Consider the following 22,043-nt stretch of genomic DNA (forward strand, 5'->3'; position numbering starts at 1 on the left):
TTACCCCACGACACGTTCAGCCAAGCAGGCCATTACTCACATGGATGGGAGGGTGGTTGGGAGAGGGAGGAACAGGAAGAGAGAGAAAGAGAGAGATGAGGGAGGGAGAGAGAAAAAGAGAGATAGAGCTGGCAGAATTGGAACCAACAGCTCAGATGAATGGTGATGTGTGTGAAGTGTTCAAAGTTAGGTCTGCTAGGTTATATATACAGTCACATAAACTCACCTGTTCTATGTAACAGGCAGCCATGTGAATCAGCAAAAAATTACACATTTGTCTTTGTGCTTATAAACAAAGACATATTTGCAATTTAAGGGAGTATTAACAGAGTTCAGGTGTTCAGCTGTTTGCAGTAGTTCACTCAATAACATTTGGAGTCAACACTTGCTTTGAGAAAGAATCCAAGTTATTTTTAATTTCCTTAGAAGGTTTCAGAGACTGATGTTATTTTAGCTGTCACTATATACAAAATTGTGTGATTTTCTTTATCCTTCTCTATATGGTAAATATAAATGTAAAAATAACCACACCATTCCTGACCGAATATGTTTGGGTTTCATAACGGTTGACTGGATTTTTTGGAATGCTGACATGTGTTAAAACACCAGGAACAGTGCTGTGTCTGATACACCTGGACAGCCCACAGCCACTACAACAGTGTTGTGTCTGATACACCTGGACCAGCGCACAGCCACGACAACAGTGCTGTGTCTGATACACCTGGACAGCCCACAGCCACTACAACAGTGTTGTGTCTGATACACCTGGACCAGCTCACAGCCATGACAACAGTGCTGTGTCTGATACACATGGACCAGCCCACAGCCACTACAACAGTGCTGTGTCTGATACACCTGGACCGGCTCCACTCCCAGGACAATGCTGCTTTGTCTGATTCACTTCTATCAGTTCACACTCATTCACCTGTATCAGTTCATACCAAAACAGCTCATTTGTAGGTGGTGGTGGCCTTTGTTCTCTATAGGAGAACTGAAACTACAACTCCCGCCTCCTCACACGCGCACAAGCGCGTGCACACATTACTCTCCTCCCCTTTTTACACACACACACACACACACACACACACACTAGATACCCAGTCTTCACTGTAAATGTACTGATCCTTGTTGATGCCGTTTGTGTTTTAGAATAGTTGGTTTTAAATAAATGTATCATTTATTTTCACCAAATTGTCTGTGTTGATGTCATTCAAAAGTGGTTGTTGCCAAAACCTCCAAAGAATTCATTGTTAAATCCTTCAGATACCAAACCATTAATTACCCTTAGTTGATGACTAAACTTGTGGTTCTGGTATAATTAGAATATGAGACTGATTTCTAAATTAATGAGACTGATTAATAATTAAGGTAAAACAAAGTATAACTACTTTAAAGGATTAGTAGGTGAAACCCCTACATAATTGGTGCCCCGTGTGAGGCAGATTTCTGGCTCAACCATATTTGTTTGATATCGACCATATTTTCATATCACAGGCTTTCAAGCCATTAAAATAGGACCATCTCCAAATTCGCCAGAAGAGGGCGCCAGAGCGCTTCCTAAGTCTTCCTATAGAGGAAAGCTAATCCTTGGTAACTTTAGTTTGGTGATATCTTGTTCTAATTTGTTTACCATTTGGTTACTATTCACATTCATTGAGCAATCAACTGAAGATCAGTATATTTATTTTACTCATTTAATCTCTGATTACTTCAATAGTAACTCAGTTGCTTTAACTTGTGTGGCATCCCACTGATTTCCCCTATACTGCAGAAGTATTGGGATAATTATTTAGCACCGTTATCAGATTTCACAGTCTTTGTATAACTTCACTATTGCAGTCTTTGGTCCAGTGTGCTAGTGTTTAGTTTCAGAGACCGTAATCACCTTTTGCACAATTCTTTTTATCCCAGTTTCAATTTGGCTTGCCTATCTAGGTATTACCCTTTTACCTGCCCACACTTGCCAGACACAGGATAGCGGCACATTAACTAAGCCAGATTGTACTGAAGCTGACTTGATTTTGTCCCTTTTTTTTGAGCTAGTCTATAAGTACATTTAGACTAACCATGGCTTTTCTAAAGCAGAATACTTGTCCATCTCTGGTTGTTCAGCTCCTTCAGATGCTTGAACAAGGTAGAAAGGAAGTTGACAAACCTCTAAAGGACTCCTTTGAGGAGACCCCTACCGTTCCAGATGTAGTTTTTAAAATGTTCCTTCTATGTCAGCAGCAGGCTCGCTTAGAAGTAGAGGCACTACGCAAGGAAAATAGACTCCTCAAACAGGATACTGCTAAGCTCAGTTCTGAGGTTGAGAGCCTTCGCCACAACCTCCAACTGACCACTCATGCGCTGAATGACGTGCTCACCGTAAGTGAACGTCACACGGGCTTAACAGAAACTGCCCGCCTCCAAGGGGAGAGTGAGTTTGCCCGTGCAAGAGCGCAAGATTTCCTTATAACTAGATCTGGCACCTCTAGACCTTCTTTATTAGTTACAGTAGAAAGCCCATATAGTCAGCACTCCACAGGTGATGATACACCTGTCGTACATCCTAAGGCCCCGGCTCCAGTCCCCACGAGTCTTAGGTTAGATGTAACTAGTTCTTCCTCAGAGTATCCATATGATACTACTGACGGTTCAGCTTCTGAAGCTCAAAGTGAAGCCTCTGTGGAGAAGCACCCTCCAAGAGCAGATGCCCTGTCTGCATCCTCTTGCTACAAGTCAGCAGAGCCCTCTTACTCGTCCCTAGCTTCTGCCCCCTTACTCTTGAGTAACAAAAAGAGTAATACTAATCCTGCTATGTCTTTTGGCCCTCCTTATTCTCTGCATGATGTCCAGACCAGGGACATCCCGTCAGGTACAGCAGCTAGGAAGCCTTACTTAAAAGCTGAGCATCATTCCACTGACCCACGCACAGGCTGGCGCAGTGACGTACATGTTCCAGCTTCTTCCTCAAGGAGAACTGCAGATATTTCTCAACTTGAGATGCGCAAAGGCTCACTGTTGCCCCCTATGGGCAGAGACCAGGAAGGTAGAAAGCATGCTGGTGACCATTATCCTCCGCATGATGTCCAGACCAGGGACATCTCATTAGGTACCACAGTTAAGAAGCCTTGTATGAATGCTGAGCATCATTCCACTGACCCACGCACAGGCTGGCACAGTGACGTACATGCTCCAGCTGTTTCCTCAAGAGGAAATGCAGAAATTTCCCAACTTGAGATGCACAAAGGCTCACTGTTGCCCCCTATAGACACAGAGCAGGACGGCAGAAGGCATGCTGATGTACACCACTGGCAGAACGTACAGACAAGGGACGTCTCACCAGGTAGAGCAGATAACAGGCCTTACTTAAACGCTGAGCATCATTCCACTGACCCACGCACAGGCTGGCACAGTGACGTACATGCTACAGCTTTTTCCTCAAGGAGAAATACAGATATTTCTCAACTTGAGATGCATAAAGGCTCATTACTGCCACCTAGGCACAGAGAGACAGGAGGCAGTAGGCATCATATTGACCAAGAGTTACAACACTTGGACAGGGAAGGTCCACCTTCCTATTCTAATAAACATGTCCTTGAACATTTCCCTCGTTTAAAGTTACTAGATTCACTAGCCAAGGACATGGAGCCATTCGACCCAGCAAGGTCAAACTACCATGTTGAAGACTACCTCCAAGAAATTGAGTGTAGCCTCTCGGACTTGCCCTATGCAACAGAACGAGAGAAAGTGAAGCTAATTTGGAAAACCACCTCTAGATCAGTTCACACGTTCATAGAGTCACAGCCGTTTTCCATTAGGGACAGTTACACTCAGCTATGCAAAGCCCTCGCTGAGGAGTATTTCCCTTATTTTGACGAAGCGTCAGCATTCATGTCAGCCATTAAAATTAAGCACAAGCGTTCAGAGCATCCCAGGGATTACTTTAATCGCTTGAAACAAACATTTTTCCAGGGAAGAAATGGACCAGGTCTCACAGAAGACCGAACCTTCAAATCCCTATTTTTGCACAATCTCCAACCTTGTGTGAGAACCCATGTCACACTTTTAGCACGCCAAGGTGACCTGTCGATGCGTGAGATCAGAAAGACCACGCAGACAGTTTGGGAGACTGTTGTGCAGCCCAGTCTGCCTGAAGGAGACTCCAAAGAGCTCCAAGATCCTCCCTATGATTTCCCTGTAAATTCAGACACTGTTCTTTCTGCAGGCCCCTCTCACTACTCTCGTCACAGGGACAGAGCCAAGAGGTGGAAAGAGAGGCAGAACCAGTGGAAGGGGGGACAGCCATAGATAAGGGTCAGTTAGTGGACCTCCAGCCTGAGCCAGGAGGAGGTAGAACTGACTTTATACGAAGTTACATGTAAACCTTCAGCCTGTAAACATGTAGCTATGTTTCCAGATCTCTAACCCTTTAAAGGGAGATGTTCCTGACATCATCTCCGCTCACAGTTCTGCATTCTCAATGCAGTAGGTTCTTTACTAAGGGGGGTGTACCCGGCGTTACCTCCTAACTTCTACATTTTACCCCTCACACAGATCTTATTCTCTCCTCTACCAGTATAGCAAGTGTGAGATACTTAAATACTTGTCTATCACAGGATAGGATGAGGCATTACACCTCAGTTAAACCCCCATTTACATTTTACTAGATCTCACAAGAAGCCACACTCTAACTGGACATTAACCCAAATGTTTTAGTCCAGCAAGATCTTTCCTTTAAAGCATTGTTAAGTTTGTTCCAGCCAACAGACTAACACCAACATGTGCTAACTCCACACCTTTCTCCATTTCCTCTTTTCCATCAAAGGCATTTAATCCTGCATGTGACCTTGTTTTCTTATTGTAAAGCCAAGAGAAATCTAAGCCATGCATTAGTATCCTTTCATTGTTTTTCTTGATTTGGTTAACCTTAGTTACTGTTCAAGAACTGCCCAGTAGTGAACTTGTTGCCCAGATGTGTCTCTACAGCGTCTCCCAGCCATCTCATGGATTATGCTATGAGCGGGATGGACAACTTGACTCATGGAATTGATCACCTTCCAGTGGATGCTACAGGGAACATGGACTGCATGGATAACCTTTTGTGCTCTTCAGGACTGTGACATCAGCCCCAGTCTGAAGACCAAGGGGGGAATGTAGGTACCATGCTAAACCAGCAGGTGGCAGTACCACTGGAAACACATGGAACAAGCTTGCTTTGACGGAAGTAAGGGTGTGTCTACAGTTCAGGTGTTTAAATACCCTGAACAGCCATTCATCTCTCTCTCTCTGGTTTGACCGACACATAGGTTAGACCTATTAAAGAGAGGCTCCGTAATATCTCCTTCTCTCTCTGGTTTGACCGACACATAGGTTAGACCTATTAAAGAGAGGCTCCGTAATATCTCCTTCTCTCTCTGGTTTGACCGACACATAGGTTAGACCTATTAAAGAGAGGCTCCGTAATATCTCTCTCTGGTTTGACCGACACATAGGTTAGACCTATTAAAGAGAGGCTCCGTAATATCTCCTTCTCTCTCTGGTTTGACCGACACATAGGTTAGACCTATTAAAGAGAGGCTCCGTAATATCTCCTTCTCTCTCTGGTTTGACCGACACATAGGTTAGACCTATTAAAGAGAGGCTCCGTAATATCTCTCTCTGGTTTGACCGACACATAGGTTAGACCTATTAAAGAGAGGCTCCGTAATATCTCTCTCTGGTTTGACCGACACATAGGTTAGACCTATTAAAGAGAGGCTCCGCCACTCCTCTCTCTCCGGTTTTTCTTTGAGAACACGCGAACTTTGCAACGACTAACGGCAAACAGCTGAAAGTCGTATTACTTAATTAACGAGCCCGAGTTATGGTGCAATCTAACCAGCAACCGATCAACGTTACCGCGACAACAGATTCACCGAACGACTTCAATCAAGCTTGCTAACGCGGCCACACGGACTGAAACAAAGGCGATCAACTCCCTGTTGTTAAACCGTGAACGAGACTCGCGTTCCTGGACGATTCCCCAGCACACCTGGACGACGTCGTTTAATCAACGAGGAGCCTGCGGTGGAAATTCCCTCCTAATTCCAGGAGAATTCAGGGAGGACGACACTACCCCAAATCCTCAACACGTGAGACTCTTAACGCTGGGCATAGTTTATAAAAGGGCAAAGTTATTTGAACTGTAGAGTTAACCAAGCTTTCTGTTAATACATTCTGAATGTGTTTAACTTTATTTTCATAATCTTCATCAAGATTTGTACATACAAAGTTCTCTTTGCTGTGCATGCCACCATCTTTTATTTATCTGATTAATGGACAACTTGTAGTCTTCCCCATTCTCAGACACATCACATTAATTTTTAGTTATTAAGCCAGCTCCATTACTCTTTGTTCTGACCACGTTGGAATAAACCAGCTGAGCTAATTAACACAGTCGCGCTGCTCTACTGTTTAAAGTCGGCGCCATTTTAGTTGCTTTGTTCTCTATAGGAGAACTGAAACTACAACTCCCGCCTCCTCACACGCGCACAAGCGCGTGCACACATTACTCTCCTCCCCTTTTTACACACACACACACACACTAGATACCCAGTCTTCACTGTAAATGTACTGATCCTTGTTGATGCCGTTTGTGTTTTAGAATAGTTGGTTTTAAATAAATGTATCATTTATTTTCACCAAATTGTCTGTGTTGATGTCATTCAAAAGTGGTTGTTGCCAAAACCTCCAAAGAATTCATTGTTAAATCCTTCAGATACCAAACCATTAATTACCCTTAGTTGATGACTAAACTTGTGGTTCTGGTATAATTAGAATATGAGACTGATTTCTAAATTAATGAGACTGATTAATAATTAAGGTAAAACAAAGTATAACTACTTTAAAGGATTAGTAGGTGAAACCCCTACAATAAAATATAGGTATATCCAATAAAGTGACTGGATGGAGAGACAGATAGAGTGCCTCTTTAAGACTTTTATTACAGAAATAAAGGAAACAGGAAACGTAATTGACAGTAAAATGTGAGGCCTTCATCAGAAACATCTCAACCTTTACAAGGCAATCATGCAGTAAGCTGAAGTTAGTCTAAACGGAGAGATACCTCGTCCAAATCCCTCTCTTGTAACTGTCTACAAAACTCGGCTTGCTGATTAAAATGCCCAGGACACAGTCTTCTGAATGGAAGACCTTTCATTAGCTTTATTTCCCTCACTGCTAAACAGTAGATCCTTATTATTATTGCAGTTTATCCTGCTATACGTCCCTATAGTATGCAGGTGCCCCAGTGTTCAGATCACATCATTACTCGACGTTTCTGACCAGCACCATTTACCAGATGTTCACAGTGAAAGATTAACTTACTAGAACAAGCCACACACTCATGAAACCAGACAGAAACTTTCAGTATTCTTTCTTCCTCCAGTATGCACACACACACATACACACACACACACACACACACACACACACAGATGATACAATACGTAAAAGCTAAGTAATGGACTACTAATGGATAAGACGTTTCTGGTTCTCTTTCTGTTGTTGCCCACTTAGACTCGTTAAGCATGCTTTGATTATTTTCCACCCATTAATAATGAAAGATATTGAGTGTACAATAAATAAATAAAAACTACAGGCCCAGATTCCTGAAAGATGGACAGTGGTAAGGTAGTTGTAACCGTCAGATTCCTGATAATTAAAATAATGATCAAAGCAATACAGAAAATTACTACTAAATTATGGCTAATACAGTTACACACATCATACCACAAGTAGCTAATACGTACACATACATCATGATGCGGTTAATTAATGTGTTCACATTAATGCAGTGGCAGCTTCCAGAGAGCTGCTGTTCATTAGTGTGACTTAGTTTGACCACTGCTGTCCTCCTGTAGCATTTCAGCTTGTAAAATTAACTACAGTGTACAATATATGACAGCAAAGTGTTTTCTGAAATGAAGCAGTCTGGAAATCTCAAAATATATGGAAATAACCATACATTGAAAACAACATCACAGCACTATGAAGTATTCAACTTCATACAACACATCTCAGAAAGACACAAGGCATAAGATTAATTAAAATACAACCAAGAGAAAATTCTTAATTCAGGAAAAGGTAAAAAAAACAACAATGACCACAAATTAGAAATAACTAACTAGGTAAAGAGACACTCAGCTCAACTAGTGAGCAACTCAGAAACTAGGCTGAACATTCAAGACCAGATTTATACATAGACATCACCTAGCATTGCATAACATTGCTTACACAGGAATCCTAAATACTAACTTATCTAAACGTTAACGAAAGCACCAGAACCAAGCATGAAACATACAATGACTAAATCCATAGACAAAATAGATTAACTCATGGAACATTAACACAAGTACTACAAGACATATAACCAATAGAAGGGCAGGAGCAAGAATGAGGGGGCGTGGCAAACCAAAGAGGGCGTGGAAAGCTCCACCCTAACAAAATGGCATGTAAAGGAGAACCCTACAGAAAACAAGGACTGGATTAACTAGGGAATTGGAACTAGACGTTGCATTTATGTACCACCTTTATGTTGCAACTCCTTTGTTATGGTTTCACTCCTAGTCGTTTGTGTTGTGTGGTTCTCATAGTTTCTAGGTCTTTGATACAAACTATCAAAGGAACAAGGACACAGTTTCTGATTGGTGAGAAGAGTTTATCTTACTGCTCAACTACTTGTACACTTGGAAAGGAAGAAAGAAAGAGAACAGCTGTTGTCTACTCTCCACGGCGTTACAAGTGTTAACAGAAGATTTGTTTCCTCAGGACAGAAAACTGAGTTTCATGAAGCAGGTTAGAGCAGTACCAATAATAACAGCAGCAGACAGGGAATAAAGTGTCTCAGTATGTTAACATATATAGTGCACAGGTGTAAGAGGAGAGGGCTACTGACAACACCGCAATCAGTAATACAGAACAGATCATTACAACCACCCATGAGAGCAAAGCAGTCATTTAAAAAGAGAGATTGCAATCTTTTAACTAAATAAAGAGTTATACAGCTTTTTAGCTGTACAGGTTGTATGTGAATAAAAAATACTTCAGTTGAGAAGCTACAATGATTTCAACCATCTTTGGTGTGAAGAAGAACTGTGATATCTGTGAGTAGTGTCCTTCAGTGCTAACATCAAGACTATGTTATTAAAGAATGAAATGACTGCAGGTGTTGGGCAGCAAGAGAAGAAACAAGTGATGTATTAATAACGTGACCAGCTGGAACAGAGACTGAAGCGAGGCACATACACAGTAGATAGATTTGATTTGGCCATTAGATCAGAGATGAACAGTAGGTTTACCAGGCAGATTTTGAGTTAGGAGGTAAATCAATAGAATAAAGATTGAAAATAAAACGTATGAAAGTCTTATCAAATGTAAGGAAAGAGTGCTCTCTCCTAATTTCAGACTAAACCCTTTTCTGGTCTGCATTGCTGTTTTAATGTGGAACCACTGGCATTTCTGTGTTATGGATGAACATTTGGACATTTCTGTGTTCAGGCGGAACACATCGGCGTTTCTGTATTATGGATCGGCATTTGCCCACTCTGAGTAGGACTAGGGTGGTGTTTCTTATCTGGGGGGGGGGGTCCATTTTAATACCGTCTCTCTAGGAGTCTTTCTAGGAAAAGGTCGAGTGCTTCTCCAACGACACCTGGGGAGTGTCGTTTTAACACTGGGACTGTCAAAATGAGATTTTTTTTTTTTTTTGCTGAATGTTATTAATATTAAAGCATAGACCTGCCATGGGCAAGGTACTGCAGAACTAAAAATGTCAGATAAATGTTTGAGGGAGGGAATAAAATGTCTAACCTTGCTCTCCAAGGTAAGAGGTCCTAAAGTGGCTTCCATCTGGGGATGAAATAAGCATTTACTGACCACACGTGGAGTGAAGAATTGGGGAAGAGACAAATAAACGTGTGCTTAAAGCCCTCATGAGTGATGACAACCACCAGCATCGTAGATGTTTAATGGTTTTTTGAAGAATTATTGTGTTGTGATTACTTTTACATGTAAATGCTTCAGAACCTTGTTCTAGAGCATCACTGAGTTGTCTTGTTTTCTTAAAAAAAAAAGAATGTTTAATATTCATATTTAGTTTTAAAATAATATTAAATAAAGCCTAACGATGTGTTTATGAGGACCGTCATAAACACACTGTCTTATTAATTATTAAAATGGTTATTGTCACTGTGCCTGCCCTCCCTGCCGTGTAGCAGAGCTAGACTTCTACATTTTCAAGAAGCACAATCAATTGCAATCAAAATCTGTAAACATAATGTTTTCATAACTACTGCATTCATTTCATTCATGCTACTGCACAGGAGGGGCCTAGAAGTCAACAGGACTTTTCACTAACAAAATGCAACAGGCTCTCCTCAACAAAACGTGCAGTGCCACGACATGTCAGTCATTAGGGGTGGCACCTGGGGATCCAATCAGATTTCACAGGGGTCCAGTGCTACCCTGGCCCTGGCTTGCTAAAGTATGTTTACATAAAAATTTACAAAATTAAATATGTAATTAATTGTGAATCATTGGAATTATTTGTTCAACTCCAAATTTTATTGGATCCTATAGGTCACTGGGCAGAAAGGCAGCATACAAATATTATAGAAAAATAATTAATGCATAAACCAATCATGATCCAACTAAACTGAGAGATGTGGGAGAAAATGGCTTATATTTTTGGTTGTCTTATTCAGGTTTAAATTGTACATGGCTTAGTAACTCTAGATGGACTGACATTGCAAACACACACACACACACACACTCAGTGAAAGTGAACAATTAATACAGAACACATTAACAGCTCAGGAAAAATTAAGAACTAATACAGAACACTCTTTCATCATAAAGTTAAGCGTCAAAACAGGTGGTACTAATGAACTGAACTTAAGTGCAGTGTTAAGAGTTAATCCAAGCAGTGCTAAAACAAACTCGGATCAGTAGGAGTTAAGTACTAATCCAGACTAGTGCTAACAGACATTTGAGTGACAACTCTCATAGCCCAGTAAAAGTTAAGAGCTAATTCAGGTAGTGCTAACTCAAGACTCAGTATGAGCTAAGAATGAATGCATAATTCAGATGTTAAGAGATAACCCAGGCAATACTAACACACTCGTAGCTCACTAAGGAATAATCAGACACATTCACCATTTTTAAATCTAGCTAAAAAAAATTGTATTCACTCAGGCTTTAAGCTCTTGTATATAAGGATGCAGAGCTTGAGAAGCTTGGTCACAGAGTCTTGTGGTCATCTTGGGTATTGACATGGCTGTCTTGCTAATTCTTGGACATTGATTTTGTCATCCAGCTACTGCTGACTGCAGTCACCCTTTGTCCCGTGATTTTAGTTATTCTGCTGCAGATAAGCCTGTCACAGCTGCAGTCACGTGTTTTCTCTCTGTGGACTGTGCATTAACTGTACAGATATGTCTAAATCTTTTATTTACATGTTACTGCAGAGACGATGCCAACACTGGACCAGTCCTGCTCATCGTTGACAGTGCACCTAACATAACGCCTGGAAATGTCCTGGTGCCAGTAGAGGTGGTGGTGACATCCACCCGCTGCATCTACACCAGTGGCTGCAGACGCAACTCACCCCCACTAGACCTACTAGAATAGCTGAAACTCCCACAAGTATACTGAACTGGAAACATAGACTAAATATAATGTAAAAAACATGTGATGCTGATAAGATAGGACGGTTGCCCCCTTGCTGGAGTCAGTGTCTCCATGTCAGGTTTGGCCCCTTATCTGACAATCATGTCTTTGTTTTAGTTTTCCATGTGCTTCCTTATTTTGGCTTTCACACACCTTCCATTAATTCTCTGCCTGCTGTCATTAGTTTGAGCTGTTTCTAGTTCCTTGCTCGTACTTATCTCATGTGTATAACCCCTGTGTTTGTCATGTGTATAACCCCTGTGTTTGTCATGTGTATAACCCCTGTGTTTGTCATGTGTATAACTCCTGTGTTTGTCATGTGTATAACTCCTGTGTTTGTCATGTGTATAACTCCTGTGTTTGTCATGTGTATAACCCCTGTGTTTGTCATTTGTATAACACCTTTGTTTGCTCCATGTGTATAACCCCTGTGTTTGTCATGTGTATAACCCCTGTGTTTGTCATGTGTATAACCCCTGTGTTTGTCATGTGTATAACCCCTGTGTTTGTCATGTGTATAACACCTGTGTTTGTCATGTGTATAACCCCTGTGTTTGTCATGTGTATAACCCCTGTGTTTGTCATGTGTATAACTCCTGTGTTTGTCATGTGTATAACCCCTGTGTTTGTCATTTGTATAACACCTTTGTTTGCTCCATGTGTATAACCCCTGTGTTTGTCATGTGTATAACCCCTGTGTTTGTCATGTGTATAACCCCTGTGTTTGTCATTTGTATAACCCCTGTGTTTGCTCCATGTGTTCAGCTTGTGTGTGTGTATTGGTGGTTTTATTTTTATTTTTTGTAGCTTGTCATTCATTGTTGTTTTCTGTTATCAGGTACTCTGAAAATTGGTAAACTGACCTTGAACCATCTTAACAATGCTGACTATGAATTTGTCACTGCTCTTTTCTGGAAATGTGTTCACCTCACGATCGATCCACGTTTCATCCCACAGCACTGCCTCTCCTCTGTGACGCGGGAACAGAGGTGACCGAAGGCCAGGGTTGCATCCAATGATCTTTATTCTCCATGAGAGATACAGCATTCAAACAACAGCCAACTGAAAAACAACTGCAAAGCAGTCAACTTAGCAAGGCCCAAAAAACCACCAGTCGAAAGAAGGAAGAATGAGGTCCAGCGTAGAGCTTCCAGCGGGGCAATGTGCAGCACTAGACCGAACGACCCACGGGTATAAAAAGGGTACACAACATAAATAGGGACAGGTGCTAGTACTCAGGTGATCGGGACCGAGGGAGTGGTTTGGTGTTCGGGGGCGTGTGTTGTGAGGCAATGTGAGCTGAGAGACGCGCCCTCTGGAGGCGACCCGGCCTCCCCACCGTGGCATCCTCATGCATTTGCTTTCTGTTGTTTCCTGGTTATAGATCTTGTATGCTTCCTAGTTTGAGTTGTGTTCATTCCCTACCCTCCTTTCAACTCCTCGCCTCGTTTTGTTTATGCCTCTTTTTGTTTATGCCTCTTTTAGTTGATTTCACCTGGCCCTAGTTTCTCTTCTAGTTAATATATTTACGCCGTGTATTTTGTCTATGTAGTAAATTACTTTGTTTGGCTTTGTGCTGGTTGTCCTCGTCTTCAGGTTCGGTTCTCACTCATGTATATGTTGTCTGGTTTACTTTCTTTCTTTCTTGTACTCCTGCCATTTTGTCTGTTTTGTTTTCATAATGTTTTCTTATGGCTTCCTTCTTTGAGTCTTGGTTTTCCTCAACGGTTCTTCCTTAGTTTCACGCAGAGTTTTCCCCTTGCTATTGTTACCACTGGTTTGCTCATGAGGGACCAGGACACAAATATTTGGAAAGCTGTTTTATGACAACACATGCTTTTAAAAGTGCTGTACGCTGACTTTGTTTAATTCAGAACACACTTGCAGCTCAATCGGAATGACCAGATAATCCTGACAGTGCTAACACACTTGCAGCTAATCTAGAATACACACCTCATTAATCATACACACACCTTATTTTTAAATGTAGGTTATAGACTTATAGACTATTCACTGCAGAGTTTGGTTAATTACATGTACATAAAGGTGCAGATCCTGGAGTTCCTTGTTTTCCAATCATCTGAGGTGCTGATACGCAGCTCAGCAGGAGTTAATAACTAGGTTTGACTATTTCCATCTGCCAGTGCTGTTCAATGTAAGTGCAACTCATCCTCACATTGTCCATATAACCACAGAAAAGATCAGTGATGTTCAGGATAGCCCTCACATGATTTATAGCCCCCAATGTTGCTGTTGACATCTAGAACCAGTTGCTGTTAAATTAACTGCCTCTGAGATTAAGAAGTAAGTAAACAAAACTAGGATGAATGACTATTGTTTGATGGGGTAAGAAATATGTCATCGGCTTGACTAGACAAAGAGCCGTGAGTGTGGCCCCTACAAACTGGGCCCACCGTTCCTGTGCGCTGGCCCAGAGTCTCCTAAAACTCAGATAAACAGAGCGGGACTGAACTGCATTTCACAAGAATGCAGGAGCAGAATCAAATTTACCACCAGGGTGAAAATGAAACCAGGTCAGTGTTTTTATTTTGTTGTGTTTTTTCCACAGAAACCTGGAGATCCCCATTGGTTGTGGGGCTCCTCTAGGGAGAGCTACTACAGCTCTGCCTGTTTACGGACGAGCTTGACATTTTTCAGGCTGCGCATATTGAGGCTGGGAAGAATAATGATATTTACCACCACAACAGAGCCTAAATACATCAACACCATGCCCTGTTCAGAAGCGATGATAAGGTGCTTAGACACTCCGTGTTCTTGTTAGGAGACCGTCAGCCTGGCGAGCCGCACTAGTGTATGAACAGACATGGTTTGATTTGCTGGTGCTGTTAGTGCTACTGCAGCTGTTGGTCTCCCCCATGCTGTCCCATGTGTGAAGGTTTCATTATTAAGGGATTAAGAGATGGCAGATTAGAGAAAGTGCGTGGGTGTGAAGACATCCTCAGTAAAGCTGTACTGAATTCTAATAATGCAGTAAGCATACTGCATACGCTGCATAAACATACTCAAAACCTTTTTTAACTATACAAAATGTGTTTGTGTGTATCCATGTATTTGTGTATATATATAACAGGATGTTTTGGACAAAGGTCCTTCATCAGCTGTGCAAGCGAGTGTTTATAGGTCTGTGTATCCACTCTGAATTGGTATAACATGAGCAACAGCAGCATCTATGACTTCCTTAAGAAAACCAGTTTTGAAAATGTTCATGCATTTCAGGAGGAAGTCTTCACTGTCACAAATGCATTTATGTCTGAGTAGTGAGAATCGAGTTTTTCAGGCCTTGGAATGGGAAAAATGGTATTGTAGGTAGGAATGAGAGTGTAGGTTTATAATGGATGGTGGTATTTAAACAAAAATTTGTCAAATTCTCTGAAACATCCAAAAAGGTCACCTTCGTGATGTGTTATATACATCCCCTCCCTCCGGGCATGTGTTTGTGTAGTCTGCATCTGTTCATGTCATATATACAGTATCTAGGATCTGTATTCTTCATCCCTGAATCAGAAGTATTGTATGAGAACACAAACTCTTTCTTCTTAAGTTAGCCTTCCTTTCTGAAGCTTTAGAACATTACCAAAACTATAGCTGGGAAATGTAAGCTGTCTCCTCAGCTGCAGTCCACTGAGTTTTTTTTTTTTTTTTTTTTTACCTCAATTGCTTTTCCAAGGATGATCCCTGTGTGCTGTTCTCTGCTGTTGCTATCATCACCTCATGCAAAGATCTGGCAGTAGTCCGAACTGAGCTCACGTTTCTCCAAGTGTGCACATCCTGAACCGGGGTAGTGGAGATGTTCATGCTTTAAAGTGGCAGTCAAGATTATCCTGTTGTGAAAGCAACAACGTACAGATATATATATATATATATATATATATATATATATATATATATATATATATATATATATATATATATATATATATAAATGGTTGTGTGTGCAGATTCCAGGGACAGTAACTCTAGTGAACTGTAGTAAATGATGTAAGGTACAAGGTAAAAATCTTCATAGAAGATGGAGGTTTCCAGGGAAACAGGATGTGGATAGATGTCCTTCAGCTGTGCAGCCACAGTGCTTCTCCCTCAGAGTTCAGATTTGCTCCAGACTGCTGAGGTGGGTTGGGGATGACGTTCACGTCTGTTCTCTCACTCCATAGTGGCTTTGGTGTTGTGTTCTGGGTCATTATTTCTCCCAAGGTTTCATTTTTTAGTAGTCTTAAAAAGCCTTATATCCAGCTGTCATTCAATTTTAACAAGATACGCTGTCCTTGTTGAGGGAAACCATCATGATGATACCCAGTTTTCACTGGTGGTGTCAAAACATGTTTGTGCTTGGCTTTTTAATTTTAATGGAACAGTCTTCATTTTTGTCTCATGTGACCAACACCTTCTCTATTTAGGATGGATCATTGTGATGTTTTCTGGCAAACTCATCTTTCGATGTGTTAAAAAATGGCTCATTTCTAGCAGCCCTCCCACTCGGAGCTCACTGTAGAGCTCTTGACTTCTCTTCCTGGTGCACCTTCATCTGTCTCTGTCAACGATGCATCTTCTTGAAAATGATTGCCGGCCTCACTGTGACTTCCCCTCAGAAAACCCTCTGAGGGTCTTCACTTGGGAGATCTTTAGCTTTTAAATTTAGCTTTTTTTATTTTAATAGGCTTCATTTTTTTTCAAATATTTCTTTTAGATCAACAGTCTAACCAATTAAGGGGGTAATTTTTCCAGAAAATGAACTTTTTGATTTATTAAAAGGGTAGAAGTCAATTGTAAGGCAACTGTGTTTGTTAGGGCAATATTGTTAATCTGTGTAAGCTTGGAGCTTCCACAGCACATGAGTTGAATACTTATGCAAACAGAATTTTTTTCATAAAAGCACTATCACTTTAAATTCATTATTTTGAGGTCAGTCATTGAAAATAAAATCTGACCCAGCCCAGAGTACCAGTGTGTCATTTGTAATTCATCTCCGGCAGCTTTAGAATCACCCGGCCCACTCAGCTGAAGAAGGACCTCAGTCCAAAACATCATATTTCATTGGAAACCTTGTATGCTACAGTGCAATTTTTATTATCTCCACATATAAAGAGATATGCACAATGAACAGTGTAGTTAAGTAGATGTCTGTGAAGGTTTAGGAACACTTGTCCCACATTCAAAGTTTATGGCTTTATGTCATTAGCCCATTGATCCATTTTCTAAAACAAAAAAATTAAATTCTTAGTCCTTAGCCCATATGTTGAATTTATGCTCCCATTACATGTCGTTTGTCTTTGAGAAAAAGAACCCACTAGTATTTACTAGAGGCATAATAGCTCAGCACTGTCATAATTTTTGCTTCTGTATTGTAAAACCTTCTCATACTTAGCATACAATGGAACATAATTTGTTATGGTTACACTGAACTCAAGGGCATTCTAGATACCCTGAACTCTGGGTACACTGGATACACTGAATACTGAGCATATATGAATTTTCTGGAAATTGGGTACACTGGATACCCTGAACACTAGACAGACTGGATACACTGAACACTAGACAGACTGGATACACTGACCACTAGACAGACTGAGCATCATGGCAGGTCAGAGTGACGTAATGATGCATGTATTGATGGCTTGTTTGTAGCATCAAGATCAGGGTGATTGTATCAGCAGGACGGAGGGTGAAAATCTGTTACAGTAGAATGATGGGTGTGTAACACCAGGTTGGAGTTAAATGCTTGTAGCATCAGGATGGTTTGTAAGTGTAGCAGCAGGTTGGGTTAAGTATCTGTAACAGCACACTAAGCCTTCCTTCAAAGGCAATAACCATCCACAAGACAATTATTTGGTTTAAAGTGGTCCATGAGATGATCAAAAGACTGATTATTCTAGGATGGGGACTGGTAGACAAAGGTTTTTATGTATTTTTCATCTACAGTCCTTTATTGGGTCAGGCTATGAATGTCAATACTGTGTAAAATCCCCTGATCACACTGTGAAACCTGTTCACTCAACTTTTTTTCACTCAAGCTGACATGTCATTTTTCATTGCCTTGTACTGGCATGTCGTTTGCTATAATTAAACCCTCTAACTAATGAAGTCAAGCATGGACCACATTAAGCAGAAAAAGAAAAGGGTTTGATGTTTGGTTAGGTGCCAATTGCTTATTTTTCTATCATTCTAGTCACCACACCAATATGTTTAACAGCCTGCTTGTACTTTCGTTTTATTGTCAGTTTACTGCTGAAACAGATTAACGGTTGGTGTATGATAACACTATATAACTGAAGCACTGCCATCCTTTTAATTGGGCTTTTATAATTGAACTGTGTACCGCTCCTCTGCAATCTTTCATCTAAATCACTGCTCTGGCATCTCCATCCCAAATACGTGGCTGCGATTGGCTGGTACTCCCGAGTGAATCAGGGTCTTGGCCTGGTGCCCACAGAGTCCTCCCTGCAGTACTGTCCTTGGGTCATTCTTGTGTTCATACTTCAAGGCACATAGCAGTTTGCTAACACTTTTTGATTGCACTTCATTTCAATGAAGTTTTCACAAGAATCAATGACACCCCCCCAGCCACCACCACCATAGATCAGGGGCAGTCAGACGCTGACTCTGCCCAGAGATGAATGAGTAGGACCGAGGCCAGCTGTGTCTAAAGGTGGAGAGGTATGGTCGAGGGAAGCTTCAGTGGTGGAACCAGTGGGGGACTCTAGTGGTGGAAGGATGAGGCTTCACTGCCATGTGACTCATAATGACTGATGTGTCTCACTGATTTTCATTTTGACACCAGAGTGACAGGTGGGACACAGCCACACACACTGGGAGAAGACAGAAGGTAGAATGGTGAAGAATTATTTCTCACCGCTGCTCTGATGATACCACTCACCTGCCAATAAGAGGCGGCTATTTTAGAGTCTGGATAAAGAGGAAAAGAAGTGGAGGTGACAGGATGTGTGTGTGTGTGTGTGTGTCTCATTACCCATGTCTGTGCCAGGCAGAAAGGTGCCCTGCTCATCACGGCTACCCCGTGGCAGTCTCACATGCTGCGCGGGCTTGTTCTGCCCCCGGCTGACGGCTGTGGCATTGTGTCAGTGATAATGCATTCTTCCTCTCCAGCCCCACCGTAATGAGGCCTGCGTGTGACATTTCTCAACTCTCTTCCCTTTCCAGCGTGATGGCGTCTCGTGCATCGAGTCCTGGAGAGGTGAACACTGAATGTCAGCAAGCTGGGTTTTGTCCAAGAGCTGAACTGTCGAGAGGATACGCCATGACCGATTCACAAAAAGCTTCAGGTTATATAGCCAATGAACTTCTCACAAAGTGTCCAGACTGTGTCGGAAAATGAATGTAACTTCAAACCCTTAACAAACTTGTGTTGCCTGAATTGAAATATGTGTATTAAATCTGTGTTAGTTTTGCAGTACCAGAGGGAGAGATTACTGATGTTTGCACATTTAAACAGTAGATTGAGCAGAAGGTCCAGAGTGGCTGAGGGTTAAATAGCAACTCTGCCTCTGGCTGCTGTAAATATTAATCGTCATCATCATCATCATCATCATCAGCATCATCACACCCTCAGCGAGCTAAGCGATAACCCAGGAGACGCGTCACATACACACTTCCAGTGCACGCGTTGCATCGCATATCTGAATAGCAAATGCAGTGAGTATTCTTTGTCTGTAAATCAGTTCACGTCCAGATATTTTGACAACATGGAGTTTAACTGAGACTTAGCAGAACATGTTTCAGAGCACGATGTCCACTTCAATTACAGACTACCGTTTGAGAAGCAGAGAGGCGTTTGACCCTGAAAGGCACCTGATGCTCATTAATTGTGACAGTTATATCAGTCAAGGTATTTTGAACTGCATTAAAAAGTAATCTGTGGGTGTGATTAAATTATAGTTTTAAATTATATTACGTCCTGCCACTGTTTGTTAAAGTGACTTTTCGATGCGTCTTCTGCTTGTGAAATCTATACTATAAAAGATTAGATATAAAATTCTAAACCAATGCTTTATGTGTGTTGACCATAAGGTAAAGAATGATCAAGCTGGTTCAGACCATTTAAACAAAATATTTTGATTGTTTAAAGAGTAGTCTATGTTCATCTTCTGGTAATGTTTTGTTTTAGATCCCTCACAGAGTGAATCCTCTAATACTGCAGTCCTTTTGCTCTGCCTCTCCCTTTGTCACTGTTTCTCTGCTTTTCTCTTCTTACCGTTGGTTATTTTGCTCTTTGCACAATTTTAAAGTCACAGGAGATGTTTCTAAAGTATGGGGTTCTGAGTTTCTGGGGCTTGGACATGATGGTAATAGGGTGCTAAATGTAAAAAAAAAAACTTGTGTACTCTTGTAGCTGTTTACTGTATTTAGAACCTGAACCTTCTAATGTGTTCAGAATGAAAACCTATCAAAATTGTGGATGCTGATACAAATTCCTGTCGGTGATGCTGTAATTGGCGTAACTAGACGTGCAATTATTTTTGTCAGTGCAATTATTTCTGTCACTACGTTTGTGCTCCTCCAGTCCAGTAGAGGGCTTTAGTGAGTCTACTCTTACTCTGTGCTCTTTTAAGCAGAAAGTAGCATAAAGCAGGTTTTCTGAATTCCATGTGATTTTTTGTAAAAAAATATAACATTTGCATTTAACATTTATATTTGTTTGTACATTTTCAGTCATTGTACAATACAACATTGTTCTCCCGAGCTAAAAAAAAAAAAAAAAAAAACGAATTGCAATAAAACATAACATGTTTATTTTTGGCGTGTGTGTTGTTCTGTAGATTACAGTGCAAATTTCTCAAATGTACTTACTTCTAAACAAGACCAGTTCTTGTCTATGACTTTTCTCTGGCTCCCTAGTAAGAGCTTTGGCCTTCCTCACCTCACGGTAGACGAATCGACTGCAGTGCAAAGCATGAGGACAGGCTGACGTGTGACTGGTGTTTTCTGTATTCAGAATATTAGGAAGCTCAGGAAAGACTGTAGAAAAGGTACCAGAGTCACTCAGGGCAGCAACACCTTTCACTGGCTGCCCAGGGTTTCATAAGCATTATGCATTTCATAGAGTAAACAAGTAAAAATCCGAATACAAGGACGAGGAGTGCTCACTGTTCCGTGTTTCTGAGTTTTCGGCCTTTTTAAAACCTAACTGTATAAATGGCAGTGGGCCTTGAGCAAGTGAAAGAGTTTTGGTAGCTGAATGAATTCATTCTGGCCTTGTGCAGAGCAAGTACATTGTTTTATTCAACACCCAACTGTGTACACACAAACTGAGTGTATGGAGACTCCACCATTAAATCTTCAGAATACCATTGTTCTATGATCCATGAATACAGCTCCTCATTAAATTAGATGCATTACCTTTAACCATAAAGAAATGCTGTACAAAAGATGATATCACTTCTAATTAATAAAACATCATTTACTTTTAGCAGAAATAATGGTTTCAGGGTATTTTTTCTACTTGTTATTCATTTTCTCCTTAGACCTTCTCTTTAGTGTTCTCCAAATCATGCCCATGGTTGGTAGATTCCTCAGTGAAAACATGGCCCACAATGCATTTTTTGTGGCAGGTTCATTTATCAGTTATCATTGGCAAAATTCTGATAAAGTATTCAGTCTGAACACTGCACAGAGTAAAAGTACCTCCGTTTGTAAGATTCCTCAGTACCTCGGATTGTGAGAATATTTCAGTTTTAGTATTTTCCTTCTGAAACAAAGCATCTAGAAAACATGTTTATTTAAAACATGTTGTTTGTTTATCTCCAATGCTGTAATGCTGTCTATAAATCAAATGAGCCTGTTATGATGATCAGCATTTTAATTTCACTACATGTATATTACATTATCCTACATGTACATTTTAGCAAACAGTTACACAACTGATAATATTCTCCCAGGTCTTGAAGTGGCAAACTGTGAGCAATAGAATCTTATAATTTCCCCAAATGTATTTCAACGTTAGCGGTCTCCAATTCCATGCATTAGCTAACTCATTCTCCCCAATCCCATGATGCTATCAACCTGGTAGGTTGAACCCTAGCACATGGGTTGAACCAACATGGAGCCAGCCGCTCCATCTTCTTGAACAGCCGCCAGCATTAATTCACTGTACAGCACTTGAGAGAGAGCGCCAACGACCAGCTCTGCCATGCTGGTATGGAGATGTGGTGTCAGAGGGATAGGGGAGGGATTTCAGGGTTGCCATAGCAATAGGGTGAGGAGGGAAGTCTCCAGTAGCACAAATCAAATCCCCAGGTGCCCTGGGACCAGCCTAGTGACGTAGTCCCAGGACATTTTGGGTCTTCTTCAAGTCCTCTGGTGAGAGACAACCAAGGGGC

General features: G+C 41.2%; 1 long non-coding RNA gene across 1 annotated transcript; it reads left to right on the plus strand.

Annotated features, from left to right (window-relative positions):
* Nucleotides 1-1,475: 1,475 nt before the first annotated feature.
* LOC143488651 (uncharacterized) lies at nucleotides 1,476-6,416 on the plus strand. The gene is made up of 2 exons (XR_013124480.1): nucleotides 1,476-5,291; nucleotides 5,722-6,416. It is a non-coding gene; the product is annotated as an uncharacterized LOC143488651 (long non-coding RNA).
* Nucleotides 6,417-22,043: the final 15,627 nt, after the last annotated feature.

This window comes from Brachyhypopomus gauderio, chromosome 2 (assembly GCF_052324685.1).
Source record: "Brachyhypopomus gauderio isolate BG-103 chromosome 2, BGAUD_0.2, whole genome shotgun sequence".
Taxonomy (NCBI): domain Eukaryota; kingdom Metazoa; phylum Chordata; class Actinopteri; order Gymnotiformes; family Hypopomidae; genus Brachyhypopomus; species Brachyhypopomus gauderio.